The 16,281-nt window shown below is 40.8% G+C and overlaps 1 long non-coding RNA gene across 1 annotated transcript in view; it reads right to left on the bottom strand.

Annotated features, from left to right (window-relative positions):
* Window positions 1-11,447: 11,447 nt before the first annotated feature.
* The window catches only part of LOC113141139 (uncharacterized), a 46,345-nt gene continuing 41,511 nt past the window's right edge, over window positions 11,448-16,281 (bottom strand). Inside the window, exons 3-4 of the long non-coding RNA XR_003296717.1 lie at window positions 13,971-14,035; window positions 11,448-12,215 (exon numbers count right to left, since the gene is read on the bottom strand). This is a non-coding gene — a long non-coding RNA (uncharacterized LOC113141139). The remainder of the gene's footprint in view (window positions 12,216-13,970; window positions 14,036-16,281) is intronic.

Below are 16,281 nucleotides of genomic sequence, written 5' to 3' on the forward strand. Positions count from 1 at the left end.
TGAGCAACAGGCATTGTATCACTGCTATATCAATTCATCTTAAATGGTAGATGAATCTGCTGGGTTTTTATCTCTCCCACCTTTTGTGTTTCAAGGCAAGGTGAGCCACAGGTTAACTGAAGTCATCCATTGTTTTTTTTGTAATGTCTCTATCTTATTTAGCTACTGTTTGCTTTTCAGCCCACACAGAGACAAGATTCTTGTCAGTGGTTATAGATGACATCATGAGTGAGAGACAGTTCATTAGAATACAAGTTGCTGCGGAAGTGGGACTATGTCATTTTTATGTAAGATAGAAAAAGAAGGAGAAATATAGTGAAGTGGGAATTAGGAGGTGCAGCCCACAGTAAGTCATGAGTTATGGAGGAATGAAGTTCCAGTTTAACTCCATGTCCTGTACAGAGAAGCTGTACAAAGAGTATAGTGGCAGAGGCCTTTCTTTTACACTCCTTCTTATAGTCTGTTAGTTATAGAATTCAGTGATTTTGTTACTGCAGATTCTGAAGAAAAGCTGAAGAATTTCTAAATCAGCAAGAAAAAAAAAAAAAAAAACAAAGAACATTATTGCTTTCTTTTGTCTCCTGCCTACTGGTAATCCTGTAAGACTTGACTGGTTTTTGTACTGGACTTACTCAGAGCTGTGGTTCTGAATCTCATCTCATCCTCTGTGCTGTCGGCACAGTTACTGCTGCTAAATGCACAACAAGGGTTTGAATTTACACTATCGTTTTTGGGGGGGTCTCGGATGGGGAGAGAGTTTTTCAAACTATGGGACTAAATAAGCACAGAAATCAAACCATCTTTTTTGGAGATTGCACATATTGCATACAAATAGCACATTGGCATCCACATTTTTATACCACTGCCTTAACACACATTTTCACACAGGTCTGCTGAATACAGTGTGAGAGTCCCTTTAACTTTACAGGCATTTAAGTACAAACAAGGACAATGCAAACTTTACACACATTTTCCCTAAACTTCATACAGCAGTCCTTAAGCGAAAACAAATAAAATTATGTTTCAATAAATTAAACAGAATGAAAAATTCCTACCTTTGAGCAGACAGAAGAGATCAAACTGGACTGTTTACAGATGTGCTCTACTGAGTTGCTGTTTTGCAATTAGGCCTCAGGTTAGCTTTTGATTTTATTTAATCCACCAAAAGCAAAATGTGGCTCATTCTTCAGCAAAACTTTGGCTTATACAACAACAACACCAGAGTCAATGCTAATGTTACAATGGCTTAGCCACTTCTGGGTGTTGTTCGAACTTTCCCTCTGCCAGTATTATCATCTTTGGTGTTCTTTGTAAATCAGAAGTTAAATAAATTAAGAAAGATTTGCTTGTGTTCATCTTCTTGTGTTCTGACACTGTTCAAAATAACAGACTGGACTTATCGGTTTCCTAAAAATGGCAGATACAACAATGACCTCGATCTTCTTCTTTGGTGGCCAACCTGATTGCCAACCTGACATTGTATTACTGCCACCTAATGTCTGTACTCTATACCACTGTCCTATTCTTCAATATTTTATTTATTAACTCAGTCCTCCTCAAATATTATAAAAACACACAAATTCGACTGCACTTTTTAAACTCAGCTCTGCTAATACCTAATTCCTGGAACTAATGGCTTTGATGGTGCCAAGTTAATATTAAAACAATGACTTCTTCTCCTTCTCCTTTTCTTCTTCTTCTTGTCCTTCTCACTCACCCTGTGGATATTAAATTTATGTATTAAAATATATGGGACAAACCTCATCTGCATTAATTCATTAGGAGACAGAATTTTATTTAGCAAAATGGGACAATCCTGTATTATAAGGTATAGATGGGACCTCTATTTCCTAAAGGAATTGTAAAGTAGCATCAACATTAAATATATATATGTTTTGGTTAAAGTTATTATGTTGTGCTGATTTAAAAGTGAAAATAGTGCCCAAATAAGTGACAAAACTATCTTTATTCAGACCTTTGATACAGCTGTAATGAGTGACTTGCATATCTTGACTGTTAATCTTACATTGTATGTCTCATTGCAAACACTGTCTGTGTTTGTGAGTGATAAGTGACTGTGTGGGTGAATAACCAAAAAAGAATTAAGACAGAACACATGCAGCATTACCTGTCTGTCACTGGGAGGAAAAGAATAAAGAACAATAAAACACTTCCGCTCATGCACCTTTGGCAAACATCCATTTAAGTCACAGAAGGTATTTGGCTTTGGGGGCTGCCTAGTGATCATGTGATTACTTTGTGTGTAGGAGAGAAAGACAAACATTGCTCTACATTTGAATGTAAATGCTACAAAAACAATGACTGAACTGCACACAATATGTTGATAGAACTGTACACATTTTAGGAAAACGGTCTTTCCTGTAGATGAATATCAGTGTGCATGCACTGTCCTGTCTGGTGCTATTCAGGTGCAAAGGAGGAGAAAGAACGGAAGTTGAAGGACTTCATGGTGCTGTGTGAGGCAGCGGTGGGTGGTAGGGGTGGAAGTGCAGTAGAGATAATCCCCGGCTTTTGCCCTAAGTCCTGTGCATGCTGGGCAGATCAGGGACTGAGGGAGGAGTGGTGCTACCCCGTGGCAGTCACCCAGCTCCGAGCCCTCCACCTGACCAGCCTGGCAGCCTTGCAGTGTGCAGGCATGGAGACTCAGCCTTCAACTTTGATCAGGAGCTGCTGAATAGTTACAGCTAAACCTGGCTTAATAGGCTTGAGCCTGCTGTTGGCACTGTGTCCTTAGCACTAGCATGCGCTGAGTGCTCTCTCATATGCAGTGCCACCATTTCCTGGTCACCTCAAATGCTTTATCATATCTCGCATTTTAAGATTTACTTGCAAATGAGTGTCTTGAGACATATAATAATAGCTATTGTTATTATTAAGTGAGGATGAGGTGTCCTGTGTATCAATGAGCAGGACAGAGGGGGTCATTGGGTTAATGTGTTCAGTATGGCTATGCATTTGGCCCTGGGGAGAAATGAAGTTGAGAGGTTAGCCCAGGGGTCAAAAGGTCAGGTAACCCCAGAGCACTGATCCAGGCCAAACAGTGATTCAGCTGGAGACCCTGAGGAGAGTCTCCTTCAACCCACACATCACTCTGCATGCAGTTGGGAGCACCAGCTGTTAAGAGGAGCAACTAAGGGAAGGAAGAAGGGAGAGGTAGAGAGGGAGCTCAGCTGACAGGATGTTCTCCAGTCCCAAGACATTCTTTCACTCCCATCTACCCATCCCACACTGTGTTTGTTATCAATCATACTAAAGTCTTTCTTTGTTCACATAAAGCAAAGTTTTAACATTTTATGTTCTTATATGAAACATCTATAAGTAATGCCTTTAAATGTCTTTAAATGACATCAAATCACACTGAATAAGTTCTGGATGTGCATCCAAAGAAACACTGTGGTGTCACAGTTAACTGGGACCCCAGTGGTGTTGAACTGTGGGCAGTTGTAACCTCTCGGTAACCCCGCCACCACCGCTGTCATTATAGCCATCACAAGAGTTCTAATCATGCGATATGCAAAGTTTGGCTCCATCTGTGAAGCCACAGCTTCACACCCATGTCCATCAACTCGCTGACTGATTCCAACATGCCCTGGTTGTAAACACATAAACAAAAACCTAGCACTTTGCTGAAGGGATTCTTTAGGAGGGATTCTAAGCTGACTGTTTCCCCAGTCTACACTACAAAGTTGCTGTCACTTCCCTTTTTCAAATTATGGCAAATAACTCCCTCTTTTTGCCTCTTTGAGGGGAGTTCCCAGGTGCTTTAAATGAGAGGCTGCAAGACAAAAAGATTGTATGAGAAAAGGAAGGATAGCCTTAATTTGGCTAAAGAGCACTTAATGGTCTTACTCTCAGTACGTATCAAGTATGAGTAAAGAAATGTGATCAGATTGAATTTGAGGTAGGTCTCTTTGGTGTAGCCTTTTATGAGGTGAACAAAGATTATATGACTGTGGGTTAAAATAGGCATGCTGCTTTCTCACAGCACAGAAAAGAAGAAAATGAAAGGACCTCAGTGAGAGTACTTCATAGACTAATTGTGATTTCTAATCAGACCACAGTATATTTGCATTATATCCCATGAGAAACCAGGATTGAAGCAGGTGCCAAATTACACTCACCTGCAAAGATGACAATGTCATTCAAACTGCTGCAGGTGGAGATGGGACTATTTGCTAATGGCTTTTCTCAGGAGGCTTCAACGTGGGAATGTTTTTTATCCAACAGTGAGTGAGCACAATGAAACTTTTGACATTTGGATTCACAGAAAGAGCTAATCATATCATGCCAGGATTTGCTAAGAAGCTGTACTGAAACACACCTGAGAGAAGTACATAAACAAAGCAGCAAATGCACAGTTAGAAGTTCCTGTATTTTCTCAAGCTGAACAATGTAAAAAATGTAGGCTGTATTTTGGCACAAAAATCTTAAAATCAGATTTTGAAAACGGGCTGGGAGGCAAACAGTCCCCTGATCCTGCCCTCTCACTCAGACGCATCCCAAGAGAAAGGATACATGGAGCCAACCACTGGAAATTTTTGCAAAGTCTTGACTTAGTCACATCAGGCGCCCACCCTAAAGCACTGCTCACTGTCAGTGATTGGTGAGTGTTCATACAGGCTCCAGAAAACCAAAACGTGCCTCAGCATATGAGCATGTCACACAAAGCATCCATATTCATCATGTCTAGCCGTTCGGAGTGAAAAGGGGGTTTTCAGTGTTCCACTTTGCAGTATTATATGTCATACCTTCCCACTGAGAGAAGCTACTGATACACTCTATTCCAACCCTTTCACTGACTGGACAAAGGCCAGTCCAATGCTTTACTACATCCAAATAAAATTCCCTTAAATTAGTGAATTCATGTTTGTTTCTGAGGAGAGTAAAAGTAAACTCTGCTCCAGAGTAGCTCCGCTCGGTTACTATGTTGATTTAGCAAATGGACTTGCTGAGTTGTGTCCAGACAGTTTTGCACAGGTAAAATGCACAGAGCTTAGATTCTTTCTATAAATACTGTACCAGTGTTTTGAAAATGATTCATGAATTCGTTCGCTTTGAAGATAGCAGCATCATTTAGAATATAGTCAAGGTTCACCACTGAAGAAACAATCAATATACTGTAAAATCCTTATCTCTCACCTTTTAGTGTGACCATTCCAGCCACTATTCTTACCAAGTCCTGAGCTGAAGTGATCAACCTCTGGGGATATAGTCATATAAAATGCATTTAATGTAAAAATATAAACGAAGAACATTCATGCTAAAGACACTGATATCTATTCAGTGGTGTATAACTGTAACCCAATCTATAAACATATTCTGATTATTGCAAAATGTGTCTGTTACTTTTGAAAAAATAAGTATTGTGTGAATGTAATAATTATGTAATGTGTTGATCTTCTTACTCAAGATACCAGTTGAAATGCACCCAAAATGGATAAAACATGATATACTCAAAAGAATTACAAATGGTAGGGAGCCTTCTGCTTTTGAAGAAGTAGAAAGCGTTTTAAATTTCTGGCAAGGACAAGAACATTCTGGGGCTCAGTGATAAAATCGCACAATGTCAACTTTCTGGGCTACATTTCAAGTGGGATGAGCAAGAAGACAAAACTGGTTTTGAAATGTGAAGAAAAACCCTGAGTGTGCAGTATTTTAATCATCCTTGGCTTAAAAAAAAAAAAAAAGGCAGGCCTAATTTTGTCTTAGATTTCTGCCTGCAGGATGCACATTGGATTTAACCTTTACCCTTATTTGGTACAGTTTAAAACATTCTCTCTCGCTCTCTCTCTTATATATATATATATATATATATATATATATATACAGTTTAAAACATTCTCTCTCTCTCTCTCTCTAGAGATATATATATATATATATATATGTGTAAACAGGGCTGACTACCCTGAGAGCTGATGGCTATCGACCAGTCCAGGCCCAGGAATGACAGGTCTTATCTGTAACTGGGATTGGCTGTGTGAGATACATGTCTGTCTATGTGTGTGAGTGTGTGTGCAATACCTGCAGTATGGTTTAGGTATGCGCTGTTCAAATCTCTGGAGGAATGGGTTTAGGGTTTATGAAGAAAGACATGGGAGAAACATTCACACAGGATTATTACATAAGTGGCACAACACCACCATCTTGTTTGTACTTTCATTGTGATAGATGGTTGTGTGAAACCTTGTTGTTCATCACCCTTCTGCCAGCTCTACACATCAGGAAACGAAATTCAAGTGCTCCATGTAAAAAGGAACTTTGTGTGTGTGGGTCAAGGGGTCACTCTGTTCCCTGACCAGAGGATTCCTGCAGTGTGGCAGGCAGTAAACTGTCAGATCTGTCAGGATAGAATTATAAGATTGTGAAAATTCAGTGTCACACCATATGACTAAAAAACAAAAAGTCACTGAATATATATGCATAATGAGCAGAAATCATCAGCTACTGGGTAGAAGAAAATGACCTATTTCATTTGGAACTTCAAGCTGGTTCATTATGAGAACTTGAAATATTCCTCGAAATGAGTTGGACTGATTGGAGGGATCATTGATATAGTGACATTTTTAAAGCTATTGTACAACATTATTGTCCATGAAAGCAGAAGACTAACCAGTAAAAAAGATGTCCAACTTATGACAAAGTGAGTAAAATCTCTAAGAATCTGCAGGATGTATGAAATAATTTTGAGAAAAATATTTATCACATCTGAAACAGGCAGTATGGTAGACGCCATACATTTACATGCCTGTACGGTAGGTTGTTTTTGGACATTTCACATGTCAGCACATGATTTTCACATCTGCTTTTTAGGGGAATTGTTCTAATTATCAGCTCAAAAAATGTTGCTTACGATTTTATTTTAAAAACACAGTACACATAAGGTGATTTTTAGAAAGTAGAAGTTAGTATATATTTTTATTTTTAGAGCCTGCAATGTTGTTTGCATATCACACAAATAATGGGGCCAACTTACTGTGACATTTCTTTCTGACAGCTTCAGATGAAGACATCATTAATTCATGCAGTTGACAGGTTGACACCCTGTGTCTAAATTCACCAGCAACATAGTGAGACATCTTTATCTGACTGTGTTTCCCAAGGTGAACTCCAGAATAACACCAGACCTTCCAGTGAAGACGACAAGTACTGACCTGACCTTTGGCTTGACCTTTATTTCACAGAGAGAAGAAATTAGCAACACTGTTACTGTCAGGGAAATGCACCTTTAAAACGCTTAACATCTTGCATTTAAATTTGATTCTTCCTCTTTACCAATCAGTAAAGGTCAGGGCACCAACGCTGCTGTGCTGAATCACCCTCTGCTGGAAAATGTACAGATTTCAAATGAAAAAAGGGAGAAAATAAAAATCATTTGTCATAATTTTCCCCGCTGGACAGATTTGGCAATGCATCTAGTCGGCAAAAGTTCAAACGTGGTGTTCAGTGGGCTGGGAGTGACGTTCTCAACCCAAAGTGTTTGAGGTTGTCTCTGAGCCAGGATTCTGAATCCAGGAGTGAAATGGCCTGTCATAGTGATGTATGATGCAGAGGGGACAGAGGTTCAGCTTCATGCTGGACCTGGGGAACGTCTACCACGCCCCTGTATTTCATGCAAGCAAGCAGGATGCAACACGCATAAATTATTTTACTGTTTCATACACAAATATGAGGAATTATGATATACTTACATGTAGAATGTGTGATTAGGAGGTAGATACAGTATGTTGACAACTGTGAATTAAGCTAACATCCTAAGGCACAGTGGAAGACACTGGACTTGCTAATCTGCGTTAAGAAATTTCCACTTGCTGTGGGACGTAAAACATAAACTCAACATGAGAAAGTATTTAATCATAGATAAAATGTTCATGATTACTGGTTTCACTTGAGATGATGCATTTTTTAGTTCCTCTGTCTATAAATATGTCTTTTCTTGTAATCACTTCTCTAGAGACCAGACAGAAAGGAAAGGGAAATGCTGCTTTGAATCAAAATGTGCTTGCTCATAAGGTCAAGCTCACATCATCTTTACCATAATTGAGAATACCCCCCCATCCCTTATCCCCCACCTGCCCCAGGGCACCACCACCACCTCTCTCCCTTTCAATTTCTTTACACTCTCTTCTGATATGCCACGATTTCCATCCTCTCTATCGTGCCCAACCCCACCCCCCAAAACTCTCCCACACCCCCTTGCCCCCGCCCCTTGCCTTGCTACTGCCTCTCTGCATTGATGCTGATAATTACCACTGAATGGATCTGCAGATTCCCATGGATGTCAGTGGAGCCTTTGGCCTGTTTTGCTGCTCCCCCTCCTCTTTCTCCTCATCCTCTCCTGCTTTCCGAGTCTCCCCTTCCCCTGCTCAATGGGGATTAAGCATGAGGGAGAGAGGCGTGGGATGGAGAGGGTGAGAGAGGGTGGGTGCTTGCCCAGACTAAAAGATGGTTTGCCATGAAACTGCCTCATCTATGTCACCTTGCCAATCAAGCCCATCAAACCTGAATAAACCAGAAACACTGCTGCATGTTTTATGACTTTTGGGCAGTACATACCATTGATGTCATTATCAATTTTCTGTTGATGTATTGATAAAGTTCTTACTTTGGAAAATATGATCATAATAAAGTCAAGGTGTATCCCATGACACATTAGAACGAGAAAACCTATAAAGAACAAATGTGGAAAATACAGAGAAAAAGGAAAGTAGTGGATTCCCACCATTTCTCCAGTGCAAGCAGAGCTAAGTGTATCGACGTCATGGTCACTGGGAGCCCACGCACCCTCAGCATGCCAGAGGAAACTGATACCCAGTCAGCACTCATCCAAGCTTGAAAACCCACTAAAGCTGTGATTTCTTCCAAAGAAGTCCAGGGAGGAGTCAACCAGCACACCACAATTAATCACATCACACCATAGGGAAAGCATGAAGAGGGGCACTTTAAAGTGGGCAAAAAACCGGGCATCATGAACTAGATAAAGACAGAAGCTGTATGAGAAGCACTTTTCCCAGTAAAACCAGCGTGTACCAGTAGAAGTACTACTGTGCATCATATGCTGTTTTTTAAGTAGCATTCACCATGAAACGTGGACCTTGTCCAAGACCAAGTGGTAATTCTGTCATTTTTTTTTTTGGACGCAGCTTCAGTTTGAGGAAATGGTTTGGAGTATGCTTAAAGGCATCTATGCTGCAGGAGTGTTTAGAACCAACAAGGTTTGGCTCCAGGCTGCATGTCAACCTCACTTCAAATTATCCTCATTAACAACAATTCCAAGGGGAAACGGCCATTTGTATGTGTGTGATATTCTGGTGTTCAGGGCCTGTAATGGTCCTGGATGCACACCAAAATGAAAAGTGGCATTTATTAGACAGGGTCAGTTAGAGGTATTTGACGTCATACACTGATGTATGAAGGAACACCCCTTTACTGCCCCTTTTCAGATTGTGGGCACATAGAAAAAAAGGAAAAGACAATCTGAAAACATGTCATGCATCCCTGCATTTGGCTTCTTATTTTCAAACTTAACATAAAACTTCAACTTTAAAAATACCTGAGTAGATACACTAATATATAAGAAAAGGCAACAATAAAACTCATCTACAATCAAATGGATGTAAATATTATATTATAGAGGAGCCATTGGCTGTTCATGGTCCCTCCTTAATGTCCCCATATCTACCATCCCATGAACACACACACTCTTCTTGAACCTGAGAGAGAAAGTGACACACAGTGATACTGAACACTGGTAGAGTTTCAAGTGAGAGTGTAGTGTTCAACAAAAAACTTGACATTAAAAGTTTGTGACTTGTCACTTCTTGCTGAAATACTTTCACAGTTGCAGGGAGTTCCATCAACACTCTCAATAGAAGACAAGTGGAATGAAGACTCAATATGAAATCCAAGACACTGTTCTTCATCCCTTGCCTTCCTCCCATATCCCGCTATCATTTTCTGAGACTCTTTACTGCATACACAAGAGAAACAATACCTGAGCTCATTATGGACAGCCAAGTCACAATATACTGCCAAGTCCTGCCCCACGGTTTGGGCCTAATTCTGTTGTCTTGGCAACCCAGCATCCAGGAACATGCAGGGGAGGGGTGTTGGTTATGTGCTGGTGCTGGTTGTGATGTTTTGGGGGAGGGGTGGGCGAATGATGTCATCCTGTGGCATGGAGGGGGCCAATCAAACCCTGAGAAAATTATGTCACCTTTTGTTGAGCCGGTCCATTCAGGGCTATAGAAGTGCAGTGAATTGAGAGCAGCAGAGAGGTCATTTTTCCCCCTGAGTTGTGTATGTGTGTATGTGTGTGAGAAAAAACTGAGGAAAAAAAGGAGGGGGAGGCAGGGAAGCAGGGAAATGCATTGTCAACATGCTAATGTTGTTGACCGTAAGCAGAGCCATAAAGATGTCACGAAGCTCAACTTCCAGAACATCAGTGCTGGGGCCTTCACACTCCTTTTCTTTTTCAGATGGCACTGACCTCGTCCCCCACAAATTTGATTCATAATATGAACCCTATGATGCTTTAAACAACTTGTCAGAAAATTGTCAAGCGCTAGAATAAAAGCCTGAGCACATTGCAGTGGAGTCTAGCCTGGTTGGCTTTGTTTTATTGCAGAGCGAAGGACAACAATAAGCAAACCCTTGAGGAATAATTACCGGCTTAGAAACTCTGCCACCCCACACTCCTGCGCCAATGTCCCATTCCCCGTGGAGACTGCAGCTTTCCCCCCCTTGAGCCAAACCCTATTGAATCACAGCTGAAATTGACAGTGAAAGACAGTTGAATGGGAAGTCACTGCTGAACTATTAAACTTGCTAAAATGAATTGAAAACAATAAATATATTCGTAGTGCATGCTAGAATATCTTTCTACAGAAGACTGGGCAGCTGTAGGGAACTTAATCCACAAAACAGTGAAAACTCCCTGCAGTTTGGCCTATGATGACCTGTGACATTAAACACTTCTCTGTCATCAACACGCATACAGAAACCTAACAGCAGGCAAACACAATTTCTATGATGTCATCTTTGTTAAGAAATGTTATTTCCTCAAATGTCATAAAAACAAATGATTTATTCAACGTTATAATGTTTTAAAATTGACCTATTACTGACACTAGTATTAGTGAAGTAAAACCCTGTCATTTTCTATAACAATTCAGATCATTAACATGTAAATGTCACATTTTGTCTTTTCACCTGCACAGGAGTGAGAAAAGAAAAGAATTGCAAATACTGGTGCAAGTAGTAATGAAGCCAGCTTGACTAACAATAACAGCACACACATTTGTATATGCATAACGAACATCACAAAAACATGGCATCGCATCGGTTATTAATCGCATAGATCTGCAGCTGCAATAACAAAATAAACAGACAGGAGCTTGGATACACATTTTTATTTCTGTTAATGGGGTTCCACAGATACAACACAAGTTATGGAGCTATAACTCACCATGAAAATAAACAGTTTGACAGGATTATTAACTAACAGGCTGCCAATGTGTCATGATGAAATGCAATGTCAATAGCATTTCTGGTTTGCATTCATCATCACCTTGACTACAATGGTTTCTTTGTGATCACAATTAGAAGAGGTTGGGCTAAATAGTCATGTTGAAGAATCTGTTCACATCTATTCATTTGTTTTACTCAACAAAGACATTTCTTGTGCTCCTCATTAGATCAACTTTATATGGTATTTAACAACATTGGTCCTTCATCAGTAAAAATATACTCTTAAAAAAAAAAATTGGATTATTTTCTAGAATAACACAGTAAATGTCACAACTAGAGTCTATGAGCAACAATTTTAATAAACTCTGAATATCAAAAACAGATGTATAATGAATTAACCTGGATTAATAAAAAAAAACAATTAATCCAAGTTCAGTTTAAGAAAAGTCAAACAATATCCGTTGTGGTAACTACGGTAACTCTACATTCATCAAGTTTACTTTCAAGCACCACCCCAGATACAGCTGACTGATCTGTTCCATTATATCTGAATACACTCCACTGTCCTGCTGAGTTTATACCATAGCTTCTCCAAGTCAATCTGCTGGTGTTGGATCCTGACAATGACGCTGTCGGTGATGGAGCTCATGCTGTCAGCAACCATGCCAGAAGCAAACATGTACTGCAGTGGATTCTGATCGACAGTCCAGCCAGAATTTAGCATGATCCTAGGAACATAATACAGAAACCATTGATTGAGTCCAAAACCCACTCGAAGCTCCAACATTGACATGATTCTGAATCCCATACAAAATAAGAAATGACATGCTTCTCTGGCAAGAGATTCGTAAAACACCCAAAACTGATCAACTCAAACTTCTGATTCTTTCAGCAGAATTGATTTGGCTGCTTTCACAAACTTTCCACACAAAAAGAGATTGAGGATTCAAACTGGCAGAACCACCCAGAGCCTCATCCACAGCTGAAATGATGATATTAAGAGTGGTGGCAAAAGGTGGAGTGTTTTGCTTCCAGCAGTGAAGATACAATCACCAGGCCTGCTCATGGTGCAGCTGGAACGAGCCATTTTTCAGTCCAATGCCAGAATTTAGATGTCACCCTAGTATTGCCTAAGGGCTTAACAAATCGGAATGTACAATACCTGCTTTTTCACACATGTCAGAATATCCCAAAGTGAGGTCATGCAGGTAGGTGACCTCTTGACAACTCATACTCTGTGTACCTTTGCATGTGCATACAACCACCCACAAAGACATTACATTATTTTCCCCCACACACAATCCACTCAGCCCTGTGGTTGCCATGGCAGCAAAGTGGCAGAACCGGCCGGTCCCACCTGTTCTTTGCCCAGGGACGGAACAATGTGTCAGAGGATAAGAAGTCATCCATCAGTGTTTCTCATCTTCTTTCTGCCTGTCTGCACTAAGCTGGTTTACCTGCGAGGAGTCACGTTCCACCAGCGTACAGGATGTGGCCTCACTCACAAACTCTTTCTTCATCTCCCTCCTTCTGCACTTCTCTCTCCTTCCCCCTCGGCCTCACACATCATCATCCTTTCCCAGCTTGCTTCTCCTGGCCTAACCTACAACCACTGTCTCACTTTTCTGTTAACACTCTGTTATTATCTACCCACATTTTTGATGTGTGCTTTCTCAGCTTCACCCCTAAACAATCTCTCTTTTACCTGATTTTTTCTCTCTCTCCTTTCACCTCTATTCTGGTTTTTCCCTTCCCACGTTTCTCCTCTATGCCTCACGTTGGTTTAGAGCCAGCAGAGCTGCATCAGCATACAGGACCAGGCCCCAACCTGCCTCTGAGTCTCAGCCTGCTTGTCTGTGCCTGGGGCTATGACTGAGGCCAGCCCCTATCTCCCTCCCCCATCAGCACATCCACTGTACCTGTCTGCTAGCTCCCTGCCATCCACATGCACTGTTCCCCTTCATTTACTGGGAGAACCAGGTAAAAGAAAATAATCTAAACCTAAAATCTATAGAAAAACACTAATCATTTTGGGTTCAAGCATGTTTGACCTCCACTGAGAACTCCCACAGCTACCCTGACAGGCGCATGTATTCGGTACCACTACTGGCTTCCCCCTGCAATCCCATCAACAGGACTCTTTGAAGGCCACCGACTCTGTGGTGGGCCATCAAAGCATATCTTCATTCAGTTCCACTGAAAGGATCTGAGGCTCCTCAGAGAAGCTGTGTTTGAAGTGATATCTCTGTGGCACTGCATTCTTTACTGTGCAGTCAGGACTTGAGTTACACAATCAAAAAAAGCAAGAACATGGGCATAAAGCCAATGCCACCACCCTGATCACGTCTCTTATACATGCTAACTGTGTTTGAATCTACCATACTCTGGTTGTTTATAGCAACTGTCAGTGTAATAAAGCTTCACTGTGTGTGATCACATATTCTACTGAATGAAGATCAAACAAAAACCAGAGTCATCCCTACCTGTTGAATCTCTTGGGATCATGTTTCCATTACTCAGCCTCTTCTCAGTGCTCACCTGAGATCAACTGAAAAAGATAAAGGTGGGAGAAATGTAATGATTCAGAGAGGGGCACTTTCAAGGGCAAACATAAGAACTGAAAGGAACCAGATGTAATTTAGTGCAGCTTTCCCCAAATTTGCATTTAGACTCCAGAAAACATTTATCTTCCAACCATACAATTAGAGAGAAAAGAGTTCCTTTCTCGGTTTTCATAGGTAAGATCAGGTTATAGCACACGAGTTTACAACTTTTGATGTGCAACATGTGATGACAGGCCAAATGTACACAGTGCTTCAGTTTAATAGATCATTATTTCAAAGCTCATTCTGTAACCATGATCTCTCCAAAGTACAATCGCTGCACAAATGCAAACAGTGGCAAAAAAAAAAATGTTATTCCACCAACAACAGTAATATTGTTTTTCTAGGGCTTAGGCTATCACTTAACTTTGCTGACTACCAACCAAAACTGGTTTAAAATGACCACATGACTAGATTTTCTTCACAATCTTCCCAGAACATTTGAAAGTGAAACTTGAATCAGTGACACAGATTAGCTAACTCTGATGTAAATCTGTGGTTTCAGTGGAGCTATGCGGCACCTGGCAGCTCAGGAGAATTGAAGCACTGAAGCGAGTGGCTTTTTCACTGCATCATTTGAAATTTGCTTGGTGTGCTGGTTGGTACTGCAGATACTGGATCAGGAATCTTGCAGATTTCCCCATAGAAACACTCTGTCAGTGTTGAAGACTAAAGCTGTGGTCTGTTGACCAGAGACAACTCAGGTCCCTCTTCATCAAAGGGTGCTCTCTGCTTCTAAGTTTCACCGTCCCAGACCCGTTACCTTGGAAACAAGTGCACTGTTTCCGAGTGACACAAAGCCTGAACTTAAAAACCTCCTTTCAGGTTGAAGGCTCCAAGAGTTGAGGGGAAAACAGCAATAACAGGACGGCAGGGAGAGAAACTGAATACCAACAAATTGCTTCCCAGAGTTTCTGGAGGATATGGTAAAATGATTCTTTCTTTTCTCTCCCTTTTAAAATACCTTTCCCTGGCACCAGGCACCATAGGTAGTTGTATGCTGGTCCCATTTCTTTTATATCCCTTCTTATGTTTCAGTTTTTTCTAGCTATCATACCGAGCTAAGTGAGTTATCGTGTTCACCAGAATGCTGAAGCTGCATGTGGCTAGGCTAAGCCTCCAGATGAGGTAATGTTTAGAGGGCTGGCAATACAGGAGAAGGGTTTCTCAGGTCTTGATTAGTCTAGGGGTAGGGGCTCTGTCCAATATTGGACGACCCTTTGTGTGGTGAGATTACTACCTTATGAAAAACTGCCCCTGCTGACACTCCTGATGAGATCAGAGCTTCCTGTCTGCTACATCTTCCTGCTTATGAGCTTTCCACACTTGACAGAAAACACACAGTGAAACACGAAGCGCACACATACGAGCCACTTGAAAAAGATCTCCTAGGGCATGCTCTCTTCTGCTGTATATGGTATGACTACAAGAAAGATGATGGAAAATAACCTGCATTTATTAACAAGGCCAGATGACACACAAGCATCCTTAGTTGCTTTTACTGGGGTCCTCTCCTCTAGCCACTCTCCAATGAAAATCACATGATGGACCATATTCAGCTCTGAAAAATCAGCTGTGAATCTCCACCCCCAAAAAACATCAACAATGTAAAAACAAACAAACAAAAAAAAAAACAAAAAACGACAGCATACAGAGCTTTCAGGGGATTTGATCCTAGCAGTCCTCTGAAGAGAGCTGGGGCTATAAGATGATTCCAATTATTTGATATAATTTCTGATGGTCCATTAGTTCAAAATAAAGCACAGACTATAGAGACGCGTAAACACAAAGTTGCAAACAAGACCTTCATCAGAGTTTGAAGCAGAACTGTACTTTTTTCCAGATGTGTAAGAGACTGTTAATTAGCAATGGTCTTACTTTCATGTAAGTTTTCTCAAATGAATCTTAAAACCAAGAACAATGGAGTAAGTGTAGCATGTTGGTTTGTAACCTCAACACCTTTCTATTTCTACTGTCTAGGAGGCTGTACTAACAAATATACAGATTTCTGCAGTACACTTTGAAAACAAATTAGGTGTAAAAACACAATCATGCAAACTCACATACGTATAATATACGTATATGTGCGCGCACACACACACACACACACACACACAAACACACACACACACACACACATCATAGTCAGGAACACTGGCACAAAGTTGTGCACAGCATTATGTCAGTGGTC

Source organism: Mastacembelus armatus, chromosome 8 (genome assembly GCF_900324485.2).
Source record: "Mastacembelus armatus chromosome 8, fMasArm1.2, whole genome shotgun sequence".
NCBI lineage: Eukaryota > Metazoa > Chordata > Actinopteri > Synbranchiformes > Mastacembelidae > Mastacembelus > Mastacembelus armatus.